The following is an 18,299-nucleotide window of genomic DNA, read 5'->3' as shown; positions in this document are numbered from 1 at the left end:
TTGGAGCAGGAGGGGGTGCGGGGGAGGGAGAGGTGTTAAAGAGTTTGCGGATATCTGAGATTTTAGAAGAGAAGAAGGAGGCAAAGTCATTAGGGGAGATAGAGGAGGGAGGAGGAGGGTTTAGGAGGGAGGAGAAGGTAGAGAATAGTTTACGTGGGTTGTTAGTGGAGGCTTGGATTACAGATTGGAAATAAGCACATTTAGCAGAGGAGAGAGTAGAGGAGAAGGAGGAGAGGAGAGTGCGGTAAAGGTCTAGGGCATAATAGAAACACCATCTGACCGGATAGCATTGGATCTAGTGGGACCATTACCGAAATCCTCCAGAGGGCACCACTACATTCTGGTTATTTTGGATTATGCCACTCGATACACTGAAGCCATCCCGTTGTGTACCATGGCCTCTAAAGGCATAGCAAAGGAGCTTCTGCTCATGTTTAGTCGGGTGGGCATCCCAAAAGAAATCCTTACAGACCAGGGCGCCCCATTTATGTCACAGGTTATTGCAGACCTTTGTAAGCTCCTTAACATAAAACACCTACGTACTTCAGTGCGTCATTCACAGACAGATGGCCTAGTGGAGAGATTTAACAGAACCTTGAAATCTATGCTACGTAAGGTGATTGATAAGGATGGAAAGAATTGGGACTTCATGTTACCATATTTGATGTTTGCCATATGTGAGGTTCCACAGTCATCACTGGGATTTTCACCTTTTGAGTTAGTGTACAGGAGGCACCCACGGGGGATATTAGACATAGCACGGGAAACCTGGGAACATGAGTCCACACCCTATCATAGTGTAATTGAGCACATCACCAACATGCATGCTAGGATATCACCCGTCACCCCAATCGTGAGAGAACACTTGAGACAGGCACAGGAGCACCAGCGTTTTACCTATAATCGACAGGCCACATTACGGGTGTTTCAACCCGGGGATCGGGTGTTGGTTTTAGTCCCCACTGTTGAGTGTAAATTGCTAGCCACATGGAAGGGACCACATGAGGTGTTAGAAAGGGTAGGGGAAGTGAACTATAAAGTCCGACAGCCAGGCCGAAGGCGACTTGAACAGATATATCATGTCAACTTATTAAAAGCTTGGAGAGACAGGGATGTTTTGATGGCAATCGAAACGTATCCCATCCCACCGGTAGGAACACCTGAAATCAACATAGCACCTACACTTTCCCCAAAACAGGCACATGAGGTGAAAGGTTGTAGCAATTCCCATGCTACATAATGTGGGTGTAAGTCTCACCCACCTGTCCCTTTAATTAGGGTCAGTAGCCTGGCCAGGTCAAAACTTCATTTCCCATAGTTCCTTGCAACCACCCTCTGTTCATCCTCTCTCCCCATTGGCTCATTCAGATTTCCACCCCTCCAATCTCAGAGCTCTTTAGTAGCCAGCAGTTGTATTAAAGCTGGCTAATCAGGCCTGAGAGAGACTCCCTTTTTCAGAGGAATCCATTTAACTACAGCATTTTCTCTACTTAAATTTCAGTGAATCCATTAACATCCTTAGATAATTCCAGTGCATCCGTTTATTTTCTTTTGTCACTGCGCTTTGTCTAAACTGCTCTTTTTGTTTTCACTGTTACTTGTTTAAGTTTAGCTGTTTTTCTAGGTCTGTTTAGTGTTTGTTGTTTTATGTGTGACAGCCTCCATTTTTTCCTGATCCTCCTGATTTTTTCCAAACAACTGTTCACCATTCAACTCAACACTACTGGACAGTCTCAACAATTTCAACGTACTCAATGTTTTCAATCTTCTACAATCACCATCATTTCGGGACACTTTGCTGGACTGCCTTATTTGTGGGTGAGATCATTTCTTTTTTGTTTGGATTTTTTCTACTTTAATTTGATACTTTGTTTCCTGTATTTTTTGTTATTTTGTTACTTTGTATGGATTTCAATTACCCTGCTTTACTGGACTTGTTGGGCCTACCTGTCATTTTCCCACCATTGCCATAGAGTTTTTTCGTCTGTATCTATTTATTTATTCTTGGTCTTTATCTGTGTGTGTTGTGTTTGTGAGTGTGGGTTTATTGGAGACCCTCCGGACACCATTCATTTCTACTTTGTGAATCTGTTTAGCCTTCTGTTTGTCCCTACATATTTATCTGTACCATCTTATTTCTTACCTGTTACCTGCAATTATTTGAATTACTTTTTTATCATTATTCATTTCATTCATTTGTTCATTTTTTCATTTGTTGACATTATTGTTCACAATAATAAACTGATTGTTCGTGAAATTGGCACCTCTGACGTCCCTGCTTTTGCTGTCTGTCACTCTTGCTGACTTATTTAGCTATAGGAATAGGGCCAGTAGTATCTCCTTAGGGAGGACAGTGCAACTGCTTCTCAGTTGTGCAGAGTGATCGTTACAAGGTTTTGTGGAAAAAAATAAGAGGGTGTTTTCAGGGATACCAGGTAGGACACAGGTGGTAGCGCATGACATTATCACAACACCAGGGAAGAAAGTGAATATGAGACCGTATCAGGTCCCAGAAGCTCGTAGGGAAGCCATAAGGGCAGATGTAAAATGTTAGAATTAGGGGTTATTGAGGAGTCCATCAGCAAGTGGTCAAACCCTATAGTTTTGGTTCCCAAACTGAATGGCTTGTGGCGGTTCTGTAACGATTTCAGGAAATTAAACAAGATCTCAAAGTTTGATGCATACCCTATGCCAAGAGTAGATTAACTATTAGATCAGATAGGGAAAACCTGGTACATCACCACCCTTGACCTTACAAAAGGATATTGGCAAGTCCCCTGAACTACCAGAGCTAAAGAAAGAACAGCTTTTGCGACCCCTGATGGGCTGTTCCAATATACTGTATTACCATTTGGCCTACATGGCGCCCCGGCCATCTTTCAGCGAATTATGGACCAGGTACTGTAGTCCCATCGGGCATATGCGGCAGCCTACCTGGACGACGTGGTAATTCATAGTCCGGACTGGGAGTCACACTTCCCTCGAGTCCAGGCCGTACTTGACACCACCAAAAAGGCCGGGCTGACAGTTAACCCAACCAAAAGCAGTATACATCTAGAAGAGGCCAAATACCTGGGGTATAAGGTAGGGAGGGGAATAGTCAGACCCCTGATAACAAAGGTGGAAGCTATAAAGGGTTGGCCCAAACCTATCAACAAGAAGCAAGTGAGGACATTCCTGGGTATTACAGGGTATTACCGCAGGTTCATACCAAATTTTGCCACAATAGCAACTCCACTTACTGAAATGACTAGGGCCAAGGGACCCAATATGGTTAAGTGGGATGAGAAGGCAGAACAGGCCTTCAATAACCTCAAGGAAGCCCTGTGTAGTGATCCAGTCTTGGCTGTCCCTGATTTTGGAAAAGAGTTTATATTACAGACAGATGCCTCTGAGGTGGGGCTAGGGGCCGTACTGTCTCAGGAGATAGAGGGGGTTGAACATCCTATTCTCTTCATAAGCCGGAAGCTGGAACCCCGCGAAAAGAACTATGCAATTGTTGAAAAGGAATGCCTAGCGGTCAAATGGGCTTTGGAGAGCTTACGGTATTACTTGTTAGGCCGTCAATTTACCCTAATCAGTGACCATGTCCCCCTTACCTGGATGAACAGGTCCAGGACAAAAATGCCAGGGTGATGAGGTGGTTTTTGATTTTGCAGCCTTCACACTACTTTCACACTCAAACATAGGCCAGGGAAAGACATGGGAAACACGGATGGATTATCCCGTGTCCATTGTTTTTTTGCTGCTATCGCTTGACCCATGGGGTCGTTGCTGGGGGGGAGGATATGTGATAAACCTCAGGGCATGGTCCTAAATGGGAGATATGTGAGGGCAGAGATTTTGTTAGGACTTTGTCCTTTCATAAAATGGAGGTCCCAATAGGACTACAGTTCACAAAATGGTCGCCCACCACAAACTACACTACCCAGGATCCTTATCAGGTAATTAAGGTATGTCAGCATACCTGCAGGTGATCAAGGGTAATGACCAGCCCTATAAAAGAGCAAACTGACAGCACCACAGTGAGAGGGGAAGAAGAGTTTGGTGCTGTGGTCTGAGAGGTTTTGTCGTATTCCTTTTGATTTCTGGATTGCATTATTGTGTATGACCCTGGACTGTTCGGACAACACTGTTGGCTATTTTGACCCTATTTTGGATGACTACCTGGTTGTTTACGAACTCTGGATTAACCTTACGACTCTGATTATTGGACTTCCCCTTGAAAATAAACACGCAGGTAAAATCCTCTTTAAAATAAACTTACACTTGTTGTGTCTATTGTGTCAAACTACGCAAAGAAGGACCAACTTTGTCACTATATATATATATACACAGGGCTCAGTGGAGCGAGCGGAGTAGTGCGGGCAGCAGAGTTCTGGATGGAGCATATCTAAACAAACAGCATCATGAAGACCAAGGAGCTATCAAAACAAGTCCGGGATAAAGTTCTGGAGAAGCACCAATCAGGGTTGGGTTATATCCCAAACTTTGAACATCCCCCGGAGCACCGTTAAATCCATTATTAAAAAATGGAAAGAATATGGCACAACCGTGACTCTGCCTAGAGAAGGCCGTCCACCAAAACTCAGTGACCAGGTAAGGAGGGCATTAGTCAGAGAAGCAACAAAGAGGTCAATGGTAACTCTGAAGGAGCTGGAGAGATCCACAGCTGAGATGGGAGAAACCGGCCATGGGACAACTATAACCCGGACGCTCCACAAAGCTGGGCTTTATGGAAGAGTGGCGAGTAGAAAGCCATTGCTGAAAAAGAACCCATATCAAATCCTGTTTGGATTTTGCCAAAAGGCATGTGGGAGACACAGCAAACATATGGAAAAAGGTTCTCTGGTCTGATGAGACCAAAATTGAACTTTTTGGCCTTAGCGCAAAACGCTATGTGTGGCGCAAAGCCAACACTGCTCATCACCCTGAGAACACCATCCCCACAGTGAAGCATGGTGGTGGCAGCATCATGTTATGGGGATGCTTTTCATCGGCAGGGACTGGGAAACTGGTCAGGATTGAGGGCAAGATGGATGGAGCCAAATACAGGGAAATTCTAGAGGAAAAGCTGTTTCAGTCTGCAAGAAACCTGGGACTGGGGCGGAGGTTCACCTTCCAGCAGGACAATGACCCTAAACACACAGCCAAAGCTACACTGGAGTGGTTTAAAAACAAGAACCTGAATGTCTTAGAATGGACCAGTCAAAGCCCAGACCTCAATCTGATTGAGAATCTGTGGCAAGACTTGAAAATTGCTGTTCACCAACGGTCCCCATCAAACTTGACAGAGCTCGAGCAATTTTGCCAAGAAGAATGGGCAAAAATTGCAGGATCCAGATGTGCAAAGCTGGTAGAGACTTACCCAAAAAGACTCACAGCTGTAATTGCTGCCAAAGGTGCTTCTACCAAGTATTGACTCAGGGGGGTGAATACTTATGCAACCAACAAATGTCTTTTTTTTTTGTTTAATTAACTTTTGTGTCACGAAAATATTTTGCACCTTCAAAGTGTTAAGTATGTTGTGTAAATCAAATGTTAAAAAAAAAACAATTAAATCCATTTTAATTCCAGGTTGTAACACGACAAAAGTCCAAGGGGGGTGAATACTTATGCAAGGCACTGTATATATATATATATATATATATATATATATATATATATATATATATATATATATATATATATATATATATATATATATACTAGTTTAAGTTATAATCATGTAATACCTTATTTGAATTCATGCAGGACCAACCTATATTAAAATAATCAGACTGGACACAGTGAATACAACACTTTTATTGGAAATAAAACTAAATAACAAATCCTCCACGTGATGTGCACTCTTCATCCGAGTATATCTGGGATATTCCACAGCAGACTCTGGCACTGCTAGCTCAATAACAGAACAGACTGAATATATTTCAATCTCTGTCGACTTCAAATGATACGTCCAACTATTTTCCACTAGTGATCAATTGGGGCTAAAATGGTATCTCAAATTGTCAAAGTTCAGAGCCTTGTTGAGCCCTGATTGAAAGTTGCGCTCGTCCTTTTCTAATCCTCTTTTCACCCCGGTGATTGGATACTTTGTTTATTTGGGGCTGTGCCCGAGTCCACGTGGGGTGTTTTCCCATTGGCTGTTCTCGTTCCGAGACTGCCCAGTGTTCTGAATTGGTCCACTGTTTTGCCCCTGTCGGATGGATTTATGAGGTGGACTGTTCTCTGTCCGTGGTGTCAAAGCATTCAAAACCGTCTGGTTTTTATTCTTTGGAAGACACCCCTGGCGCCACATGATTTATTCAACAATGGTGAAGATAAGCCACATGTCCAGTATTTAGTTTACAACTCTTTTTAAAAGCATTCTCTGTCAGTGGGGGAGTTCGTGACAAGAAACCAAGCAGACACACAGAATGGCTTAGGACTCCCCTTCCCTGTATATTCCATTTCTGTTAATTTCATAAACAGAATGATATTATGACCCAATCTGACGCTACAAGTGTCTGTCACCCAGGTCAACCCTGCTTTATCAAAAGCAGTGTGAAATCGTGTACCCGACCCGCATGACACCGGGTCCTGTTTGGATAGGTTCTGACCTTGGTAGATCATGCCAATGTGAAAGGGGCTTAATATCTACATGTGCAGGTGAGGACATTTTCATGTTGGATGCTAGTGTGTAAAATGCATTGCCCCACATATGTGTGCACACTATATGAAAAAAAAATTAAATTACTTTGGGACAATCCATTCTTCATATAGCAATGACACTTTTAATGACACACTATAGACACTTTTGTTGACGTCAAAAGTGTCTATAGTGTGTCAGTATTGTGACTTCTCCCCCTTTTTGGATGGCCGACTTCCGACTCACCCTGAAATGAACTATCAAACCATCCAGTCCGGAGCACACTGTTCCTGTTATACTGTGCCCTCACAGGTTGGGAGGGAGATTGTTGACTCAGATTCATTCGCTCTTTGTCACACCTACTTAAATGGGTAGAAACCCTTAAAGAATGATTTTCTCATCTCTACAAAGACCATTACACAAGCCCTTTATTATTCTGCTTTACAGATAGTTCAGTAATTTGTTTTTTATTTGACTCAATTGATACCAACTTATCCGCCACACCACCATAAACTCACAAGTACTAGTACCCCTCCCTAGGTCCTGTAATGGTTCTATTCTGTGGCAGAATACAGCATACCATAATCCTTTAAATCAGTAAACTGGACTTTCTCTGGTATTTCACATACAGTATTTTACTGATATGAACAAAATATAATATCACTGAATACAATTCAGCTGTGCGGCCCCTTTATAATTATGCAAGCCAAGAGTCCTGCCATGTATTTTTCTTATCGCTTTAGTGAAAGCAAGGGAGTTTAACATTTATCGGCTCACACATACACACAGACCAATGATGCCAAATGTTGTGGTAGTAAAAACAGAGACTTGTCAAATTTGTCATCTCTTGATTTATTGGCAGGGTCAGGCTTACATGGGGATGTCTGGAATATTAATGATCCAATCAGAAGTGAGACTGTGTTCTCTGAGAGCCAGGACTATGAAGCATTACAAACAGTGGCCATGTTTCCCTTTCATTTTAGAAGTGTGAATAAGATACAGAATAAAATGTATACATGTTATTCTCCACCCAACACTGGCTTAACACGTTAACCCTGTTACATAATGATGATACAGGGTCACAGAAAGACAGAAGCCATTAAAGAAATAAAATATTGTTAAAGATATAAAAGTTACTATTATTTTTCATATTAATGGCAAAATGGAAAGTGTTTAAAAAATGCATTATTCTCTTAACCATGCATCTTTCATGTTTTTTGGTTTACAATTCTTGTCTTGTCTGTTTTTCATCAAATCATTGAGGCTAATATTTACAAGTTTAAGCAAGGTTCATAGCCACAAGCCTAGCTACTGAAGACCATTCCAAGTTACCTTAGCATTATTCCACAAGAGCTTTTGGCGTCATGTGAGACTAAGGGGTAAATGTACTAAAGTGCTGTGTCTGCCGCAATCATTGCAAACCAGTCAGAAGTGTAGCATGAAATGTACTAAACAAATGCAACGCTGTTAACATAATTTTTATATTTAAGGCGCTTTAGCCTTAAATTAATATGTAATTCTGAGTGTTACTGCAGAAATTCGCAAAAACAGGGTGGAGATGCAAATGAGGGATCAAAAATATTATAATGAGATGTACTAAAGCTGCGGAAAATTTCGAAACTTACAATTGCATCAATTTGTTAAGAACTTTTGAAAGCGTGTTTTAAACAGTCGCAATTGTTGCTATCATTTCCCAGTCTGCTTTTTCTCGTGTGCTGCCAGTTGTGATCAATGTATTTTTGAGATGAACACACAAGTACCTCATTTTCACTAAAGTCAGGGTGTACTTACAAGCCTTGAAAACAAATTTCTATGACATTTCTGGTTTTCCCAGCATGATGGGAGCAATAGACTGCACACATGTGCCACTAACCCCTCCAGCTCATTCTGAGCATCTGTATAGGGCCATGATCTGTTGTGTGTTAATTGTCTAGGCTAATAAGTAGACCAAGGTAAAGAATAATCATAATTTAAATAAAATTAAAAACCCTAAAATCATTTAGTTTCAATTTAAAATAATCTTTTAGTACAATGCAGGAGCATGATTTATTTTGTGTTACCAGTAGGCTAAAGCAAAAAGAAAGTGCGCTAGATTTTCATTTGATTTTACTACTGTACTGTATACTGTATGGGTCTACTGTACAGATTTATATTTTTTTACATAATGTAATATGTAGTCTACCCAAAAACACATTAGTGTTATTTCAGCGCAATGACTGAACTGTAAATGTATGTGTGTGCGATTTTATTGTATTGTTTTTAAACCCGACACCTCCTTATGTCGGACAAACATGTCCGGTTTAGCGAGGGGCTACTGTATGATTATATGGGGGGAAGTTTGGGGCCGCACTATAGAATCTGATGGGATTAAACTGCCTTTCATTTTTTTATATATAACAGTATTAAAATAGGTATAATGAAGATGGAACAGAATGCATTGTATAGATAACGTTTACATTTAACAGACACAATGTTATTTTGATTCTTGCACCCTTGCATGTATAGATGTTATCCTTCGGGCACTCTCTGCTGCAGCAAACCACAACTCAACTGTTGCTATTTTATCTGAAAAAATGTAGCACAACTCTCGCTAGAGATCTCGCTAAGATGACGCAAATAATATTTAAATTAGTATATTGCGGCTCTCTTCATTATCATATTTTTTCTTAGTACATACGACAAAATGTGCACTTCGCGAATTGTCGTCACCAAAATGCAAATTGTGGTATGTTTGCACTGCGACTGGACCATCTTAGTACATCTACCACTAAAGGTTAAAAAGAAAGTGTAGCTCGATTATTATTAGTTTCACCTTCAACACCTTGCAGAAAAATTGAATTAATTGCTGTTATTACAGAACAAATTAAATCTGTTTTTTTGTTTTTATTTAGGGTTTTAAATTAGAATTATATTTTATTTATGTAGCATTGAATCTCAAATAATTCTCTTAAAAGTCAACACATGATACAGTATCAATTATTTTTGTCAACTAAGATTGCATCCTTACATGGCTGGTCCTTTATGTACATATAATATCTATATATTCTGTAACTTGGTCATTTTACTAGAAAACACGTCATTATAAAACAGTTTTTGTTCTTTTCAAATGTGTTGGTCTGATTGTAGTACAATGTTATCCCAGGCAACTTATTCACTGCTTAAAAAGTAAGTAGTGGGGTTCTGAAAAATATAGTGTTATATGTCCCCACATGTTGCTGCAACTGTTTAAATAATGTACCTGTGATTTCTCTTTTCATTGTTAACATACTGACAATGTTTTACACTTATAAATTTAAAGTCTGTTTCAAAGCTCTTTTCAAAATGTCTGCTGTAGTGCACTAGGGTTTGAGATCTGTCCTCTAAACCACTGCAGGAAAAGCGATTGAAAAAGAAAAAAAACATGACAAGAAGTGCTCTGTTCCGTACCACATTATGGATCGTTATTGCTGTGTTACCTGTTTGACAGTGTGGGCAATAATCCTTACCCTATCAGTGCACAAAAGCAGCTATTTTGAAAAGAGCTTTGAAACAGACTTTAAAGTTATAAGTATAAAAAGTCAGGATGTTAACAATGAAAAGAAAAGCTTGCTGTGTTTTCTCACTGTTGGTATGAAAAATCAAATATCAACTATTTCTGAGAAAACAAAATCCCCACAGTAAATGATCCTGGTTTGTCCTAGTAATGCTCAACATATTTAAAATGTACTCAACTATACTTCAAACAGTTTGTTTCATAATGTTTCTTACAACAGCGGGGTGCATGAGTTTAAAAGAAGAAAGCTGCATGGTACCTCTTCAATCAGAAGACCACTGTCTCAGGATTCCACTGTGGAGATAGGCATGCCAATATGCACCCTGGCAAGGCAAACTGAAAATAATATGATTGGGATCCTTTCGGGTTAAACACACCCACACACTCATACATACACTCTGATCATGTGCAATCAAAAGAAACCAAAATGGAAACTATTGACTTGCAACATGATAAGCTTGCTGAGCAACATAAAAGCCTTTCTGTGTTTCAGAGATGAGGTGTGTGTAGCTGGCTTTCTTCAGATCTCTGTCCCACAGCTCTTTGAACCTGCCTGAGCCATGACTCTTTGGCTAGGCCATCTGCAGTTGGGCTTGTTTTGCAAGGGCCGTTGTATCCCCTCAGAGTTCGAAATGTGCCTCAGTGTTTCACACACAGTGTGCAGCCATCAGCCCTATCCTTCCTGCCTAAGATTGAATGATCGATGGTCGGCCTCCGCATATTTGCAGTTATGGCAGCTAAAGCCTGTTTCTTTCGGACTAGCAAAACAGCCCGCAGAGCCAAGACAAACAGCAAGGGCATAAAAGTTAACAGTTTGTAATAATTGTGGTGTGAAACATTCCTATGAAGTCCAGACATCAAGGATGCTGCCTCAAATATCTGGGATGAACAGCATATTTCTAAAATGAAACAGGGTAATATAGAAGCATTGTGGGAGACAGCAGGCAGCACAGAATACATGCCTCGCGCAGAGCTTGCCATGCAATTTGCTCCTGTCTCCAAAAAAAGCTCTGTAATAAAAAAATAATGACGCAAATAGATTTGGTTTCACTCAAGGGTATTTTTAATAAGAATATTAAAATTATATATATATATATATATATATATATATATATATATATATATATATATATATATATATATATATAGATAGATAGAGATATATGTAACCATTTTTATCCAAGTGTTTCAGTGGTCAAAAGAAGGTCACATGGCCATACATAAAAATCAATATTGCCTGAAAAAGCGGGGCAATATTGAACATGATTACATCATCACACTATCTCTTAAAGCAATCTCCAGAATGTTCTCGGCAGGCTGCCTCATACAGAGAAAACACCCGCTGTATTCTCCACCTTCATCTGTGCAGAAATAGTTATTTCTACAGGTTCATTAAAAAAATAAATACTTCTAACTTTTTTTTTTTTTACAACCATTTTGCTTCCTACCACCATTTTCAATATTTATTTACCTCCCAATCACATCTTCCCCGTCTCAGCTGCCGGCAAAGCTCCTGCCTCATTTAACTTTTGTTTTGTTTCTTTCTTAATCACGAATTGCGAAAGGTTTCATAAAGCAAATATCGACTGCCACTTTCGCCATATATCAGAAAATGACAATCATTTTCTGATATGTGACTCAGGGCAGTCCATATTTGCCATATATTAAGGGCCTAACTGCAGGTGGTCCACAATGTAACTAACACACCTGTGAACTTGTTGTCGTTTTTATATATGTTACGGTTCATGTGTAAAATCAGTAAATCTATAGATTAACCAGTAAATGTGCAGATTTACCAGCTCATCGGTCAATCTATAAAATAACTGGTGTATGTGTAGCAACGACAGGTAATTAATTTCCTGTGAAGCCCGAACTGAGTTTATTGGGACGGGTTTCCAAGTGACACTGCCTGGGTATAAATACTCATGGAAAATGAGCTAGTGTAAGTGGTCAGTAGCAAGAGAAGCTGACCTGGTGGTGAGTAGTGGGCCCTGTTGTATACGGTTTGTGATGCGGTATTGAAGGGAGTTTGAACAACGTATCGAGGTTAGCGCTTGTCACTGTTTTTTTTAGTAGAGTTTTAGGATAGTACTGATGTGTTTGTTATGTATAAAGATTAGATTTGCCACCTATTTATTTGATATTAAATGATTGGTATTTTGATGGTTCTAGAAATGATTTTGTATAAATGTTTTTAGACTTTGCACTTTGCATTATGCACTTTGTCTTGGTAGTGTGTTGTACTGATTGTGACATCCACTGTTACCTGTTCGTGGTTAATGCAGTGCAGGCCCATCTGTGGTTATGTGGCCTGGTGGTTTTAAATCAATATAGTGGTATTTATGTCTGTACAATAATAAATCATGTCTTTACTTTAAGTAGGATAATTCTAAACAAACCTGGTCTTGGTGTGCTAATCCTTTAGTGTGCTGGTGTGCCTAAGCAGACCTTACAGTTTTGGCGTAGTCGGCAGGATCCAGAGATACTGATTTTGTTTTGAGCAGGCTAGCTACAGTTTAAGGGTAGCAGTGAATGTTGTTAATAAAAAAAAAAAAAAAAAACAGTGACAAGTGCGAGAAGACGGCGGGAGTGCAACGAGTCAAGAGGAATCGGTTGGCAAGAAGATAAAGACGGGGCTGGGGATAAATTTGACTTTGGGTTGTGCTATATCCTGTGTTTGTCATAGTAAATCGTGTTCATTTGGGTTTTGTCTTGATTTGTTTTTTTTAAAGTAGTCCCTGTGGACATTTTTTATTTATAATTGCATCTGTAACCGATTTGCATCTGGAGATAGAGGTGTTGCATAAGCAGAGAATGAAGCAATACGGAGTGAAAATGATAGGTTGTGGGAGAACGCCAGAGCCGTCTGCATGTATGCCCGTCTGAAAGTGTGTCTGGGTGTAGTTCCCCAACTCAGAGTAATGTGCCTTCTGGTATACAGCGTATTGTTTATATGCCAAGAGAGCGGAAGTGTAAGGTGTTTTCTGGATGTGCGCTGTCTGATGGGTCCCAGACGTTAGACGACTGGGAAATATCCTCATGTCCTTATGGCCCTTGTAGAATTGTTAAGAATCATCCCAGGAGTGTTCCCGATAAAGATTTGATTTCAAGTTTCATGATAATGTCAGCGATAATGTGTTGCATCAAGAGCTAAAAAAAAAAAAAAAAACTATTCGCCAGGATTCTGGGCTCTCTTTCCTCAGGCTGCATGAAGAAGCTGTCCAGTGGACTAGAAAGGAGACCAGTATGGGGTTGGGGCCAGGAGAAGGGTTAGTTTATGTGAGGCAAATTTACCAGTGGCTGTGAAACTGTAATTGTTAAACGTGAGGGAGACCCAATGTTGAGTGAACTGCTAGAACTTGTAAAAGGACAGCAGGAGCAGTTTAATGAGGTTATTAAAAAGGTAGCCAGTTTGGGTTTACAGCAGGGTGGGCAAAGGCGTGCACCAGCATATGATCTTGGTGGTCAGCCTGTTTGTTTTAGAAGCAGGGAGCCGGGGCATATAGCTTGAAATTGTCTTAGAGTAATGAACGTGTCGCAACAGTCTCGAGTTCCTAGAGAACCAGGAGTGAGTAGGCTGGTACAGACTAATGTAGAGGAGGTGTCTGGAAACTGACTCCCCCTGTCGTGAGGACCAGCTGGGCGTGACCTCTATGGATGAGGATCATGTTAAGTTACATCAATGTTTAGTGGGGCACAGTCCAGTGGTTGACATTGTGATGGGTTGCGTGCAGGTTCTTTGTTAGATACAGGATCAATGTTGATCACTATAACTGAAACGTTCTTCAACAGAAATTTCAAGCCCCTGGGTAGAACACTACTGACAAATTTTGGGTGGCTTATGCTTAAGGTAGCCAATGGGCTAGATATGCCTTACTTGGGTTATCTGGAATTAGATCATCCCGAGACGAGGGATCATTAAAAGTTATGAGTTACTTTTGCAACAGCATGGTCCAGAATACTTTAAGTACGCTTTCCCAGCATAGAGTTAAAATCGGATGGAAGCAGGCCCTGGAGGCTTATCCGCGAGAACTTAGGGGTTGGGAGAATGAGCATATTGGGTATGCCAAGATTTTAGGTTGGCTCCCAATTAGAGTTCCAGCAGATACTATGAAGTTAGTGCCCACTACTTGCCACCAGAATCTTAGTAAAGCTGAATATCCGGTGCTTGTGAGTCACTTGGGTGGGGGAAGACTATTTACTGGTTGATGTGTTGGTTACCAATGTATACACTAGGGTTCATAAGGGACAATTATATGTTCCCATACTTAATGTAGGAGACAGTGGTGTCTGGATTAAGTCACACATGCACCTTGCATGCAGTAGAAATGGTGGTGCCAGATAGGGGATTCCAAGTTTATGTTTGAGCGGGCCTCTGATAGCGAACATTAGTCTATATGTGGAGAAACAGGTGTGGCAGGTTATAGGTAATTCTAGGGTGTTGCCCCCAGAATTGGCAGGACTTGAGTTCCCAGGGCAACAAGTCAAGGAGTTGTTGGGGAAGCATGCTGAGGTTTTTGTCAAAGATGATAGTGAGTTAGTGTGTACCGATATAATTACACATGAGATTCCAGTTATAGATATTGCCCCTATTCGACAGCTTTATCAGAGAGTCCACCCTAGCCAATATGAGGAGGTTAAGATGCATATCAGGGAGTTACTAGAGCGGAGGGTGATTAGAGAGAGCTGTAGCCCCTATTCCTCCCCTGTGGTGATCGTGAGGAAGGATGGATCTATGCGCATGTGTGTGGACTATCGCAGTTGAATGCCAAAACGAGGAAAGATGCCTACCCGTTGCCACGCATCAAAGAATCAATAGACTCTTTGAGTGGTGCCCATTGATATTCAGCATTGGAGTTGGCAAGCAGATATCATCAGGTTGTAGTAGCTGAGCAAGACAAAGCTTAGACTGCTTTCTGTACTCTGTTTAACTTGTTTGAATTTAATAGAATGACTTTCGGGTTGTACAATGCACCCGGTACATTCCAGAGACTAATGGAGCGAATTCTAGGAGATCAGAGTTTTAAGTAGCTACTGTTATATTTGGATAATGTGGTATTCTCCTCAACAGTAGAGCAGCATCTTCAACGGTCAATTTAAACAGTATGGGTTGAAGCTTAAATTTAAAAAGTGTCATGTTTTCCATCAGGTCAGGTACCTTGGACACATGATTTCAGCTCAAGGTGTTTTGACTGACCCCGAGAAGATTAAGGCAGTGGCCAGGTGGAGAAGACCATCGAATCCTATGGAACTCCGGTCTTTCCTTGGTTTTGATAGTTATTAGTGAAGGTTTGTGAAGGGTTTTGCACAGAGAGCCCACCTTTACATGCGTTGACTGCATAGAAGCCTATGGCAAAGAAAAAGAAAAGTGGTCGGGTTGCCCTCTCAAGGGTCTCTTTTGAGCAGCGGTGGAATTCTGGGTGTAAAGAGGCCTTTGAGCTTTTGAAGACTAAGCTTATTACATTCCCAGTGCTTGCTTATGCAGATTTTTTTTAAAAAAACTTTTGTCTTGGAAATTGATGCTAGCCACTGTGGACTAGGGGCTGTGTTGTTACAAGACACTGATGGAAACAGGAGGCCAGAGCTTAAGCCAGCCGAGGATTGTGACAGACGGAAAGGAATATGTAAAACTACAGTGCTATGAAGCTTGAGTTTTTAGCACTGAAGTGAGCTGTTAGCAAAAAGTTCAGAGAGTATCTTTTGGGAAATAAGTTCACAGTGCTTACAGATAATAATCCACTTAGCCATCTGAAGACCACTAAGTTGGGAGCTGTGGCACAGTGGTGGGATGCACAGTTGACATCATTTAACTGTGATATCGCGTATCGGTCTGGGACAGAAAATAGGAATGCTAATGCGCTGTCTAGACAATATACCCATGGAGCATCAAGTGGATTGTGCTGAAGTTATGAGCCAGAAGTGAAAGTACATCATGTGTTGGAGATGGTGACTCCATGTCTACAATTGCCAAAGCCGTTGGCTAGAAGGGTCCAAGGGAATGTGCATGACCGAGTACTATAGGAGGATATGACGTGGCCGGCTGGTACGAGTGTAAGGGTGGATACGGTAGCTTCACTTCCAGTATATTCCAAGGAGAGTTTATCTTCATTACAGCTTCTACAGAAATAGAAGGGGGGTTGTATCGCTCGATTTGTGGAACGCATGGAGATCCAGTAAAGCAGCTAATGCGAACAATTCAAGAAAGGAAAAGGGGCAAAGTATTTACCAAAAGTTCTGTTCGCCTATAATACTACAGAGTACCAGTCGATGGGGTATTCATCCTATTTTCTGATATTTGGACCCAAGTTACCAGTGGATCGTCTCTTGGGAGGAAGAGTGTGTGAGACATCTGCCAGGACAACTGAAGATTGGGTAACCGTGTTTAAGTTGATCTACCAATGTTTTGGAAATTTAGCACAAGAGAGCCCCCCCACTCCTCTTCAATGAGTTTTTAGTGATAAATGCTATTAGACACAATCGTGTGCTGTATATTTATATGTATAATCGCTTAAGACCAAAATTGCAATATTAAGAAACTGAAGATGGGGCTCCCGAGTGGCGCATCCAGAAAAGGCACTCTGCGTGGAGTGCAGGATGCGCCCTATAGCCTGGAGGTCACCGGTTCGGGTCCAGGCTATTCCACTGCCGGCCGTGGATGGGAGTCCCCGGGGGGGCGGCGCACAATTGGCCGAGTGCCACCAGGGTGGGGAGGGCCTAGGTCGGCTAGGGTGTCCTCGGCTCCTGCGGGCCTGCCTGCAAGCAGCCCAGAGCTGCGTGGTCCTCCGACGCTGTAGCTCTGAGGTAGCTGCATGGCTGGCCTGCAGAGGATGGCTGACAACACACGTTTCGGAGGACGTCTTCGTCTCTCCCGAGTCAGCATGGGGGTTGCAAAAGTGAACCAGGCTTAAAATTGAGCATTTCAAATTGGGGAGAAAATGGGTTAAAAAACAATTGCTGATTCCAAATTATAAAAAAAAAGAAACCGAAGATGGCAGACCTGAGTAGCCAAACTTTTGACATATTAACGAAACAAGAGCTCATGAATTCAGCTACACTCAAGTTCGAAGGAAAGCTGTGCACATTGTTGATTAATTTTATTGATGGATTTGATTTACAATTAGTTGCAACAACTGATTTGATTTTAACTTAAATCTGTGATTTATATGCATCTATTCAAACCATGATTTTTTTTAATCAACAAAATATGTTAAACTTTTGCCGTAAAATGAAGAGGCTTTCGAGCACAAAACATTATTTCACAATATTTGTATATAACTGTGACAGAAATATAATGAGTTTTGGTTGTAAATCTCCCTCCCGACCTGTGAGGGCGCTAAGCAGTGAAAGGGAAAGGCTTTGGATGGGCTGGCCTGACAGTTCTTTCCGAGGGGGGGGGGGGTCTGTCAGTCTTGAAGAAGGCATCTGTTGCAGGAACGTATTGACCCGGAAGGGAAACAGTGTAGCAGTTGCAGACAGTAGAGACAGCTGCACTCGTTTACTAAGGGGTCATGCGTGATAGCATAAAGGGGACAGAGGATCGTAAATCTTTTCCTTCGCTTGGTTCAGAGAAGCACGGAACTGGAAGGACCGTGAAAGTTCCCAAACACAGTTGTTAAAAACAAAGAGTTTGTGAGTGTTTTGTTTGTTCGTAGCACTGTTAGTAATTGTCTTTTGTTTTTGTAAATTCACTAGACGGTTAACACGTCTCCGGAGCTGTCGCCTTAGGCCAGCACTACCTGAAACAACAACACCACAGTCACTGTTTATTGTTATCACCCACCTCGAGCACTACTGCACGCACCCGGACTGGTGACTGTGTTTAGTATTATTGTGGGGCGGATAACGTGTTATTATTGTGTGGTTCTGAAAACCATTATTATCGTTTCCTTCCGCACTTTACACATTGGTGTGTATTGCCGGAGGATTACTGTTTGGTCGCCAGACCGGGAGTTTTACAAAATAAAGACCCCTTTTCCAAACCAGATTACAGTTTCCTTTTGTGTGATTATTCCTGCACTGCATCACCTCTGCACCTGTTTCTACTCAGCAGCCACTTTGCCTCAATAACATAAAAACATAAAAATTTATTTATCGTTAGCTGTTAAGTCTACTATTAAGTCTTTTTGACTTGCTTAA

This window comes from Acipenser ruthenus, chromosome 4 (genome assembly GCF_902713425.1).
Source record: "Acipenser ruthenus chromosome 4, fAciRut3.2 maternal haplotype, whole genome shotgun sequence".
Lineage (NCBI taxonomy): Eukaryota > Metazoa > Chordata > Actinopteri > Acipenseriformes > Acipenseridae > Acipenser > Acipenser ruthenus.
Note: the sequence above shows the minus strand (reverse complement) of the source record.